General features: G+C 41.1%; 1 long non-coding RNA gene across 1 annotated transcript; it reads right to left on the bottom strand.

Moving 5' to 3' along the window:
• Positions 1-2025: 2025 nt before the first annotated feature.
• On the bottom strand, positions 2026-3240 carry LOC123609802. The gene is made up of 2 exons (XR_006717969.1): positions 3001-3240; positions 2026-2462 (listed from the first exon to the last, which is right to left on the bottom strand). It is a non-coding gene; the product is annotated as an uncharacterized LOC123609802 (long non-coding RNA).
• Positions 3241-12373: the final 9133 nt, after the last annotated feature.

The following is a 12373-nucleotide window of genomic DNA, read 5'->3' as shown; positions in this document are numbered from 1 at the left end:
TTCGTGTACCTGTTGGCCATTTGTATGCCTTCTTTTAAAAAATTATCGTTCAGGTCCTCAGCCCATTATTTTCACCAGATTGTGTTTTTGCTATTAAGTTGTGTGATTTCTTTATATATTTTGGATATTAACATCTTATCAGTCAACACTTGATATTCTCAGCCTTTTATTGTTTTTTTTCAAAATGATGGGTATGAAATGATAATTTTTTTTAAACTTGGGATTTTGAGCATTTTGTCATACTGAGTTTTTAGTCCACTTGGAATTTATCTGTGGCATGTGGTCAGGATTCATTTTATCTGTCCTCCTCCTGTAGGGTAATTTGTTTGTTTAATATTGGGATTATCTCCGTGAATATCTGGCTAGAACTTATCTCCGAAAGTATTTGGGCCTGGTGTTTCTTTTTGAGATACATGTTATAACCCACACTAACTCATAAGTATGTAGATATCAGATGTTTCTGTACATTATATGGACTGCATATAGATGATACACATGGAGTCTGTATTATTTGTTAAGTTATATTTTTCTAAGAATTCGTACGTTCCTTCTAATCTTGAAAACTTAGCATGACGTTTTTCATCACATTTTCAATTTTTTCATCTGCTGCCTTCGTGCCTATGCTCCTTCTTCATTATAAACACTCTTCATATATTTTTTCTTTCTACTTGAGCAACATTGCCGTAGATTTGTTTATATTATTGATCTTTCCAAAGAAACAGCTTTAGTTTTATCGACTATCTTTGTTGTATCTTTGTTTTCTTTTTGTTACTTTCTTCTTGTATCTTTGTTAGCTCTTTCCTCCTGTTTTCTTAGTGTGTATTTTGTTGCCCTTCCCCAAACTTCTCTACCTGGAAGTTTCACACTTCAATTTTCTGTGTTTTCTTCTAATATGTTTTCTTCTATGTTTCTATGTTTCTTCTATGTTTCTTCTATGTTTTCTTCTATGTTTCTAATATGTTTCTTCTGTGTTTCTTCTTCTATGTTTTCTTCTAATAGATTTCCTGAAGAAAAGACTTTCGTTTCCTAGCTTGTGTAATTATTTTTTTACAGATGTATTTTCTTACTCTGTGTATGTGTTATTTTTCCTATCATGGAAACAATAAGCCCTATATGTTCTGGAACAAAATAAATTAATAGGTAACAGATCCTAAGTGAGGCAGTGGCATTGCTCGGAGGCAGTATTTGCTTTCAGGTCACTGATGTTAGGAGCAGTCAGGCTCTCCTGTGTGTCCCTTGGTGTCCCTGCCAGGCAATATGCCACATCGAAGGGAAAAAGGTATCTGGCCAGGGCGTGTCAGTTTTTACATGCCAGGGATACTTCATGTATCTCTTTCGTTGGTGTAATCCGTCAGCACCATTTCCTCCTCTTTTCTTTCAGTTACTAGTTCCTTTACACTCCAAGCCTCAGTTATTAAAAAGGAATGAATTATCCCCAATGCACTCCAACTCTGAGGGGAGTCAGAACCTTCTGTGACTCTCTTATCACAAGCATTATAATTCATGCTATCTTCTCGGGGGTTTTGGCATCAAGTCTTCAAGGAGTTCTTCAGTACAAGACAACAAGCACATGTTAAATAAGCACCAGGTGGACAACAGGTTGGGGTATAAAGATAATAAAGTGTTGATAAGGGCTGAATTATGTCCCCTCAATATTTATATGTTGAAGTTCTAACCCCCAGTACATCAGTCAGTGTCTGGATTTGGAGACAGGATCTTTAAAGAGGTGACTGCAGTTAAATGAGATCACTGAGGAGGGCCCTAAGCCAATCTGTCTGATGTCCTTATAAGAAGAGCAGATTAGGACACAGACAACACAGAGGAAAGACCATGTAAAGGCACAGAGGGAAGATGGCTATCAACAAGACAAGGATAGAGTCCCTCAGAAGAAACCGACCCTGCTGACACCTTAATCTTAGACTTCAAGCTTCCAGAGCTGTGAGGAAACAAATTCCTGTTATTTACGTTTCTCAGTCTGTGGTACTTGTCATAGCAACCCTGACAAACTCATACAGGCAGATTCTCTGCGGCAAAGGCTTTTATATTCAGTAAGGGAAAATGCATGCTCAGGAATAATTTCAATGCAAGGGCAGAGTATGAGTAACCACTGTTTGAGAAGGATAAAAATGGTGCAAGGAAGGAGAGGTCACTTGTAGCTGTGGGAATCTGGGACAGTTCTCTGCAGGCAGTGGTCTTTGAGCTGAGCCTTATAGATGACACGGGAAAGATGGACATTCCAGATGGAGGAAACGACATGAGGGAGCCCAGAGAAAAGCCCAGAGTCTTTTAGAAGAAAATAGTATCCTGTAACAAGTTCTGTCTCAGTTTAGTTGCAGCTCCCAAAAGTTAGAATCAAAGGAATTGATGACACATACCTGTTTGTTCAAAGTTAAGTTTCCAGTCCACCTTCATAGGACTTTCAGAGGAGGTTGGCAAAAAACCAGTTCTGCATCTCTTGGCACCTTACACAATTGGAGGATGTACAAAAGATTAGAATTTACATACAAGAGATTATTGTTGGCAAGAGATTAGAAATCTGACAGTTAATTTCTTTGGAGAAAGTTGTGGGAGTACTATGGCAGCCCTTCTCCCCTCTGGAAGTATTTCCTTTCCTCTTGAGCCAATTAAAAGGGAACTTTAAGGACACTACTCAGAGATGTGCCCACTGGATTCTGTAAGGATGAGAGGCTGCTACTGGACCCGTGACTGGAAAATCCTAAAGTCAAAGTCTATGACTGGAAAATTGTGTAGGGAATGGAAGTTGTTGGGACAAAGGGTACTTGAGTGATTATTCCCTGGGTTAGAAGTGGCCACAATGGAGAGAGAGTTAGTCTGCCCAATAGTCTTCTTAAAGCAGGCTGTGACCTTAACAGAAGGAGTGGATTCCCAAGTCCCAGGGGTTGAGGGAAGACATTGGATGGAGAAAAAAATCATCCCTATCTCAGGAGTAATGGAGGGATATATTCCAGGTGGAGCCTCCATAGATCCACAAACACACACCAAGAGAAATACCAGCTTTAAACCTCTTCCAGCTGGAGGAAACCAGTGCCAGGTTCCTTGCCACAAGTGAAGGCAGAAACTGTCCTGCTCCTACCCTTGTCTCTCCCTGGGTCCCCTTCTGTGAGGATCCAGGATTAGCCCCATGAACAGAGGACAGAGAGGCATGGTCAGAAGCTCAGATACAGTAAAAAAAAAAAAAAAAAAAAAAAAGAAGCCATCATGCTCTCTTTTCCCATAGCATCAGTTTGGAGCAGCCTTAATTGGGGAAGAGAGGCTTTGAGTGAGATTTGGAGTTCTACGTGTGACTCAACAGTTTACTGGAATGAGGCTATTATTAGGACTCCTGTTGACCACAGAACTTTTCATTATTCACAGGTGAGCTGCCTGAAACTTCACTGAGGATAGTGACGAGTGCCCCAGAGCAGGTGGGATGGGCTATGAGGGGAAGGAACCAGGTTGTCTTCTGATTGTGTCCTATGAATCCTGCTCATTCAGTGTAACAGCTACAGTAGTTTAGTTTGACATAAGAAGCAAAAAGGGGAATAGGGGAAAATACTGCTCTAAAGGTAACGAAAACTTTATGTAGGATTTTATGTAAGACTATAATGCTGTCCTGATCGTTTAGAATTTATTCTTGAGACAACAGGAGAAATTAAAGATGGAGCAGAAATAGGGGCTCCTGGGTGGCTCAGTCGATTGAGCATCCAACTTTTTATTTTGGCTCAGGTCATGATCCCAGGGTCGTGGGATCAAGCCCCACGTCGGGGCTCCACACCGAGTATGGAACCTGCTTAAGATTCTCCCTGTCTCTCTCTCTCTCTCCCTCTGTCCCTCTCCCCATTAATGCTCTCTTTCTCTAAAATAAGAAAAAATTAATAATAATAATAAAAAAGATGGGACATAACGAGAGTAAAGTGATCAGAGCTTCAGGCAGGCTAATGTGAAGAGAAGCCATGGTGTACTTAGCAGGGGAATGCAGAGCACCCCACCCCTCACCATTTTCCTGCCAGATGCCCTAACTCCATGTTTCCAGGACTCACTTATGACCTGTACACAGGGCCCAAAAGGGGAAGCTGAAGCCAAATTATAAGCCAGAGAATCTCTTTGGCTGATCTAGTATTATCAAAATTGTCTCCATACATAACTAGCCTTTAATTTTACTTAAAGTACAAAACAGAACTCTAGGTTTGTCAAAAGTGAACACTATATTGTTAAAAAAAATTATATATATACACACATATATACACACATACACATATATGTGTGTATGTATATGCATATACATATATTTATCTTATATGTATATTGTATGAATGTATTTATATTTATATATGTGTATATATATCTTATATATATATGAAAAAAATCATAAGGAAAAGCAAAAATGATTTGTTTAAAAGTCAATATAGTTGTTACCTCTGGAAGGAAGGAAGGGGGCCATAATCGGGGAGGGACAATGTTAAAGACATAATGAGATTAATTGGTAGGACATTAAATATATTAAATATTGTTAAATTAAAAGTATTAAATGTAAGAGAGTATAGAATCAAGGCCCAAGTAAAAGAGTTAATCTTTGAGATAAGCAAGGAAACTTTATCTTTTATAAATAATGATGGAAAGGGTGTCTTTACAAATTGAGAACGTAGGGGAGAAGATCGAAGAAATTCAGTCATTTTGGTAAAGTGGAGTAAAGGTCATATGCTGAGAGTCCGAGGAGCAGTGGGGTGGTTGAGTGTCAGGCCCCCAGGGTCTGCAACACAGTTGTTGCTCAATAAATGTGTGTTGAATGAATGCTGATTAAGAGTATTTTTTTAAAAATTAGAATAAACACTGCTGGTCATTTGCTAGGAAACAAACCATGAAAGAATATAAGAATAAAAGAACACTTGGACAGCTCTGTAGGTTCAGTTGAGGTTAGTAGCATAAATCTATTGTAGTAAAGCCAACTGGCAACCCAAGAGTTCTAGAGAAGAAAGAAAATGGTGGGCTTGGAAAAGAAGGAGTAACAAAAGGGAGGCATTCTAGGGGGTTAGCAAAGGCATAATAGAAAAGGCCAGTCATGGGATCAGGCTGGCTAAAGAGGGAAATGAAGCAAAGAGGGAAATGAAACCAGCCTTAGAGGTTGAGGGACTAAAGTTCCCCTCTTCTGAAGTTTCTCTCTTTACTGGCTCTTTCCCAACACCATGCAAACTTGCTGTATTTCTCTCATCTTTAAACAAAACAAAGCCTACACTTGACCTCAGTTCCGCTGCCAGCTACTGCCCCATTTCTCTGCTCTACTTTGCAGCAGATGCCCTTGAAAGAGTCTCCTATATTTACTGTCTTAAATTTCCCTTTTCCCATTCCCTTCTAAACCCATTCCAGTCAGGCTTCTTTCCACTGAAATACTCAAGTCAATGTCACCGGTGACCTCCATTTTGCTAAATACTCTAATCAATTTACAATTCTGATTTTACTAGAGCAATCAGCAGCATTAGACATAGTTGGTCACTTCCTCCTGCTTGACACAATCTCTTCACTTGGCTTCTAGGGCACCATACCTTTGGTTTTTCTCCCACATCTCTGGCTGCTCCTTTCTCCCTCTCCTATGCTGGCCCTCCTCTTTTCCCTGACCTGTTAACCTTGGAATATCCTAAAGTTGAATCCTCATTTATTTTCTCTTCATTATCTGTACTCCTTGGCATTGCTATCCTGCCCCAAGACTTTAACCGCCACCTATGTCTCCCAAATGTCTATCTCCTGTCCAGAACTCTTTGTTGAAATTCAGACTTGTACATCCATCTTTCACTCAACATAATAGATATCTCAAACTAATTTTTGTCCAGAACAGAACTTCTGATTATCCCTCCCTGCCCTACTCCTGCATCTGTTCCACCCATAGTCTTCCACTTTTCAGTTAATGTCAGCTCCATCCTTCCATCTGTTCAATCCAAAAGTCTTGGTGTCCACTTTTACTCTTCTTGGATACTGTAAATCCAATCAATTAGCACTTCCTGTAGGTGCTTTCAAAATATGTCTAGAAGCCAACCATTTCTCACTACACCCATTACTAGTACTCTGAGCCATCATATTTCACTTACACAATAGAATGGAATACCCAGAATATCTTGTCTTGCTTATATCTGTTTACTTCCCATCATCTCTCCCCACCTCAATCTATTCTCAACATAACAGTCAAAATGGTTGAAAATGTATTAGATCGTGGGGCATCTGGGTAGCTGAGTTGGTTGTGTTTGACTCTTGATTTCAGCTCAGCTCATGATCTCACAGTCATGGGATCGAGCCCCATATTGGGCTTGCGTTGGGCTCCGCACTGACAGCACAGAGCCTACTTAGAATTCTCTCCGTCCCTCTCTCTCTGCCCCTGCCCCACTAGCACTCTCTCTTTCTCTCTCTCTCTCTCTCTCAAAAATAAATAAATAAACTTAAAATAAAAAGTATATTAGATCTTGACATTCTTCTGTTTTAAAATCTCCAATAGCTTTCCAACATATTCCAAGTAAAAAGTACAGTCCCTCCAATGACCTATGACATCCTCCACAATCTGTCTCGAATTACTCCACTGAGCTCATCTTTACCACTCCCTCTGCTTTCAGTTTTACTGTACTTCTTGTTTTTTTTTTAAGTTTACTTATTTTGAGAGAGAGAGAGAGAGAGAGAGAGAGAGAGTGTGTGTGTGTGTGTGTGAGAAGGAAAGGGCAGAGAGAGAGAGGGAGAGAGAGAGAGAACCTCAAGCAGGTTCCATGCTGTCAGCACCGAGCCCAGTGTGGGGCTTGATCTCATGAACTGTGAGATCATGACCTGAGCCCAAAGTAGGATGCTTAACTGACTGAGCCCCTGCATTTCTTATTATTCCTACAACATGCTTGTCTTGCTCCTTACTTCAGGCCTTTGCTATGGCTGTTCCATGACCTCAAATGTTCTTCTAGATCCCACAAGGCTGACTCCCTTACCTCATCCATGTCTTTGTTCAAATGTCAATATTTGATTTAAAATCACACCAGTGATTTTGGTAATCACTGGTAAATGTTTATCAGATGCTCTTCTGGGAAAAAAGAAGCTGAACTATGTCTCATTTGCACATTTTCATGGTGCAAATGTTCAGGAATTTCAAGTTACCAACGTGATGTCACTGAATTGATATAGCTGAATGTGGCTCTGGCAAAGAGAAGCCACATCAACTCTCAAGAGCTGGTGCAAGATGATTGCAGCACCCCACCGAATGCAACCCTCTCTCCCTGCCATTCCTTGATCCCTCTTAGTGTGCCCTATTTTTTCCAGAGCATGTATCACCTTCTCACATAACATGTTACTCATTATTATGTCTATGGTCTACTATCTACCTTGGGATACCATACCCCCCAAGGTATTCTTGTCTGCCTCGTTCACTGATGTCTTGTCAGAACAATGCCTAACACAGAGTAGGCTATTAATACACTGTTGAATGAATGGACTTCCTAATGAGGGGTTATAGTACAGATACAGCATTGATTGACTAGGAGAATGTACAGGACAGAGAGCAGTGGTCAGACTTGATGATAGGACTATTCAGGACAGGCATGGTCATGCTAAGGAAGGGCTGAAACGGAATGAAATGGGATCGATGCCTTTGGATGTGAGAACACTGTGAAGTTAGGGAGTTCTGAAAAGCTGTCATCTACATGTAGTTTTATTTTTATTTTTGGGAGAGAAAGAGGGTGCAAGTGAGTGAAGGTGGGGGGGGGGGGAGAGAGAGAGAGAAAGAGAAAAACAGAGCTCACGCAAAGCAGGGCTTAAATTCACCCAATATGGGACTCAAACTCATGAACCATGAGATCATGACCTCAGCCAAAGTCAGATGTTTAACAACTGAGCCACTCAGGTGCCCTACCGTCATGTAGTTTTAGAACCAATCTCTTTTCTTGGCAGTAAATCTTGGAAACATGGTTAGAAACCTCAGGGCTTTTTGAGATTGAATATCAGCCTGCTTGTTTTGAAGCTCTAAATTTAACTTAAAGAACATTATTTCAGAATATATCATTATTATCAGTTTGAACAAAAAGAATAATGTGCATTGAAAATGAACAAAGGGAATTTATAGATGTGCACTTACTAAAGAGAGAGAATTCTTCATAGTTTTGGGAAATTCTTTGCTGCCACTTTTCTTTGAATAATCTGCCCTTGAGACTTACTTTTAACAGTGAACATGTTAATGTGACACATTCTTCACATCCTGATCCAGGGCCTTGAACATCTGGATTTTTCTCCTTTCTTACAGTTTAGCAATTACATTTACACTGGAGCTTCTAATAAAACTTTTTTTCCTAATGTACCACAGAAATCCATTTCTTCTCCATACATTCAGTGACATAGGACAATGCCAGCAAGTGTGTGGTTTCTATGAGTTCTAAGCCTAACCAGCAATTAATTGCCATGCCTTTCTGAAACTCAATGTTTTACTGTTCTTACACTTGGAGATAATCAGCCTCTGCCTACATTGCCCTTGATTTGAAAGCTACTCAGCCAATTAACAGCAGTCTCGAAGTCTTTATAGGAATGTTTCCTAGGGGAAGTTGTTCTCATTTATTCAGTTTCTCCAAAGGATAGCTTTCATGAATGACATAAAGGTTGAGTGCCATTTATTATTCTCCTCTGATGTATTGTTGGCTTTACTGTTTGGATACAGGGCAGTCAGGATAGAAAATATTGACGTTCTGTCTACTTAATTTTATCTACTTAAAATTTTTTAAAATTTCATACCCAATGTAAATTTCCACAATCAGAAAAGAAGACCAGAACACAGATGATGAATGTAAGTGCTGATTCTTGGCACTCAGTGAGTGCAAATCTCCACGAGCATCTCCAGAAGGACAGTGTATTGGAGATCTCCCGAAGAATCATTTTCTGCAGCTGTTTATTTTGGCCTTGTGAGAGCTTTGGCATGCAGAGTGTGGGTTGCGGTGGGGTGGCTGCTGTCAGCAATGTGACTGCTGTGAATTCCCTCCCTGACTTGGAATTCTCCTCGCCCAGACCAAGAGAGGCAAGAGGCAGGTCTGAGTGGGTTACCCTCTGCCCTTTGCCCTGATGGCTGCCAGATGTTTCCATGTTGCTCACTGCCCGGCTCACTTGTCCCTAACCCACTAGCTACTTGATGGTTCCTCACGAGATTTTCATCTCCAAGGCGGGACTCTGCTGGCCTGAGCCATGCTGATGAGACCCAGGCCACAACTTCAGTTCTGTCCGCTGGCCGGTTGCCAGCCCAGTACACGTCCTTGTCACATTGTGAACAAAACCACAGATACTACTGGGTCAGTCCAAACTAATTCCCCCACACTCTTCTAGAAAACAAACAAAACCTTAAGGTCCTTGCTTTAACGATAATTTCAGTCAACAAATATTAATTTGAACACCTCATTCTGGCATCTGCCCTTCTGAGGCTTATGTGGGGAGTCAGGAAACCCATAGTAAAAAAAACAAAAAAACAAAAAACACACCCAACAAAAGAGAAGTTGTACAGAGCACTGAATGCTACAAAGAAAACATGGTGAGAACATATATCTGAGAGAACAAGGCCCCTCAGGGAGCATAAAAAAGGTAGCCAGGGGTTCAATTAGAATACAGTGGCCTCACATTTAAATGTTATGTGCTCCTGGAAGCCAAGAATTACAGCACTTCTTGATACAGTGAAATCCTACTGCACATACATCAGGCTCTGGTTCATGAAAACAGTCACGTGAGAAGATGGAAATGGTAAGAGGTAGAATGTAAGTTTTAAATTAGGACTAGCCAGAGGAACTACATTCTAAAGGAAAACATAAATATGGCAAAGCACAGCTTCAGGTGAGGGATTTTAATGACTTCAAGCCCCACCTTTCCCCCCCAGTGAGGTGAATGTAAGCGTGGAACCGACAGAGGCAGGCCTGTGCCATCTCTGTGTGGGCACAGACGGTGCATGATGCCTGCTGGCTCCCAGGCGCTGTGTTGCTCACAGCCCCAGGCTGTTCTCCAGGAGCAGTGCTCATGCTCTGTGTCACTTGACTGTTACATTCAGACACTAGAGCCAGGTGTCTCTTGGACAGGTGTCTCTAGGTCCTCTCCCAGGACAGCCAGTCCAGAGGCTGACCGGTCGTCTGTGAACTGGCCCAAGGCGATAAGCTCTGTACCAAGGATGATGATAAAGTGAGTTTGTTAATCAGATTCTCTCTCATGCTCTCTCTTGCTGGAATTAAAACTGGGAAATATGGTAGCAGGAGAAAAAGCAAGAAAGCCGAGGCCAAGAGAGAGGCTGAGGCACATTAATGCTGAGCACTGGAGGGAAAACTATCCTTCCTCAGCCGCTGTTGAGGGGTAGCAGGAACTAGCAATATCTCCTCTCCCCAGCCCCTCTTCTCCCTCTAGCCTTTCAGTGGCTCTGGCTGACTCTAGCTGCCAGGATCTGTGTCTTTGAGTCTAAAGGCCTTATTTGCAGAATCTATAGGCTAGAAGTACCAGGAAATCAGCACCTCTCAAGAATAGCCTTCAATCAATGGCTCCCGGGAGTCGATATATAAATACTACCCCAGGTCCTTTGCCCCTGGGGTAGGATACATCTGGGTTTCTATTTTGCACCATTTCTTCCAGTTTCCCTGCCAGATGAAGCTTCAGTCACCCGCTGTCATAGTGGCTTAATCAGACATCCTTTATTGCCTGCCTACTACTCTGTTCTCTTCCCTATTCCTCTGCAAGTATTTCCTGTACCTCCCAAATAAAGTATTCGCATATGAATTCTTATCTCAGATTCTGCTTCCCTCAGGAGGCAAGAAGGTGACTTTTAAATACCGAATCTTGAACACCAGTTGCCAAACCCCTCCTGGGTGGCTGTGCCTGGCGTCTTGGAGCTTTTTCCTTTTACCAGGTGTGTCCTTACTCAGCAAGTGGCCATTACTAGTGACCAAAAGAACCTCAATTCTCAAGGCAGGAAACAGGTGTTTAGGGAAGGAAGAAATTTAGTGGGTTCTATCTTACAGATAGACCCATATCCTTTAGGAATATTTTTGGTAAATATTTGTTTCATGCTAGGATGTTTTGTCAAAGCAAAGGCTGATTTCTAGTCAAAGTATTTAATTGGGTCTTCAAAACTTCCTATCTCTGTGAAAATGTACCGTGATTGACTGCCGTGTGAACACTGACACCGTTAAAGATAGGAGGTGACTATCCTAGTACAATCTGTGCATGACACTGTTTTGGAAAATGTTAGTAACCTATGATATTGGGGGAAATTTTTTGGAGTAATACATGGTTGGTTGAGGAATTCTTATCTCTGATAGATTCCACTTGAAGAAGGCTGGAAGGGGCGCCTGGGTGGCTCAGTTGGTTGAGCGTCCGACTTTGGCTCAGGTCACCATCTCACAGTTTGTGAGTTTGAGCCCCGCGTCGGGCGCTGTGTTGGCAGCTCAGAGCCTGGAGCCTGCTTCCGATTCTGTGTGTCTCTCTCTCTGCCCCTCCCCTGCTCATGCTGTCTCTCTCTCCAAAATAAATAAACATTAAAAAAAATAAAAAAAAAAAGAAGCTGGAAGACTAGGTGCTTATATTATATTCATTCTGAAGAGAAAATGTTTCTCCACAAGTTGAATCTAGACCAATTTGTGTGTGTGTGTGTGTGTGTGTGTGTGTGTGTGTGTAGTGATTACATTATGATACATTCATATCATAAAATATTATGTTCAGGATGTCAAAAAGTGCAAAAGACCTTAAAATGTGTAAAAATAACTGCTGAGTGTTCTGTGTAACACCCTCCCACATTATGTCCACCTTCCATTATCTCTGAGACATTTTGTACTCTAAGTTGTAGAAAATAATAATAATGCAAATGATTGTTGTCTGTAAAAATGCAAATGAGCAGTGGCACGTGCAATTGATTATTGCCCTGCAGATCTTGACCAGTTTTGCAGGCAAGTTAAATTCATTTCAGCATCTCAGCACTACTTGTTTTTATTTTATAATAACATGAGAGTCGTTATTTTACCCTTGAAAAAAATTGTCCTTAGACAATGAGATGTAGGTGAAGGAAAAAAACAAAAAACAAAACAAGTTGTTCATTGGCATGAATTAATTAATGAAGGTTCCAAAGAGTAGGGGTCTTGTCTGGAAATTATTGGGAGGTGGGTTCAGAGCCAGAGGAACATCTTTAGGGTGAAGACTGCTCACGTGGAGCTAAGCATACAGGCCTTGGAAGTAAGCAGACATAGGTCCAAATTCGGATTCCACAATTTACTAGCTGTGTGGTTTTGTGTAAAACTCTTAACGCCCCTAAACATCAGTTTCCCCCTTAGTAAAACAGCAATATCTTAGGCCACTTGAAGGATTAAATGAATCGGTGCATGTTACCCTTCATGGTACCTACATGTATGAGTAT

Source organism: Leopardus geoffroyi, chromosome B2 (genome assembly GCF_018350155.1).
Source record: "Leopardus geoffroyi isolate Oge1 chromosome B2, O.geoffroyi_Oge1_pat1.0, whole genome shotgun sequence".
NCBI lineage: Eukaryota > Metazoa > Chordata > Mammalia > Carnivora > Felidae > Leopardus > Leopardus geoffroyi.
Note: the sequence above shows the minus strand (reverse complement) of the source record. Positions and strands in the feature narration are given on the sequence as shown.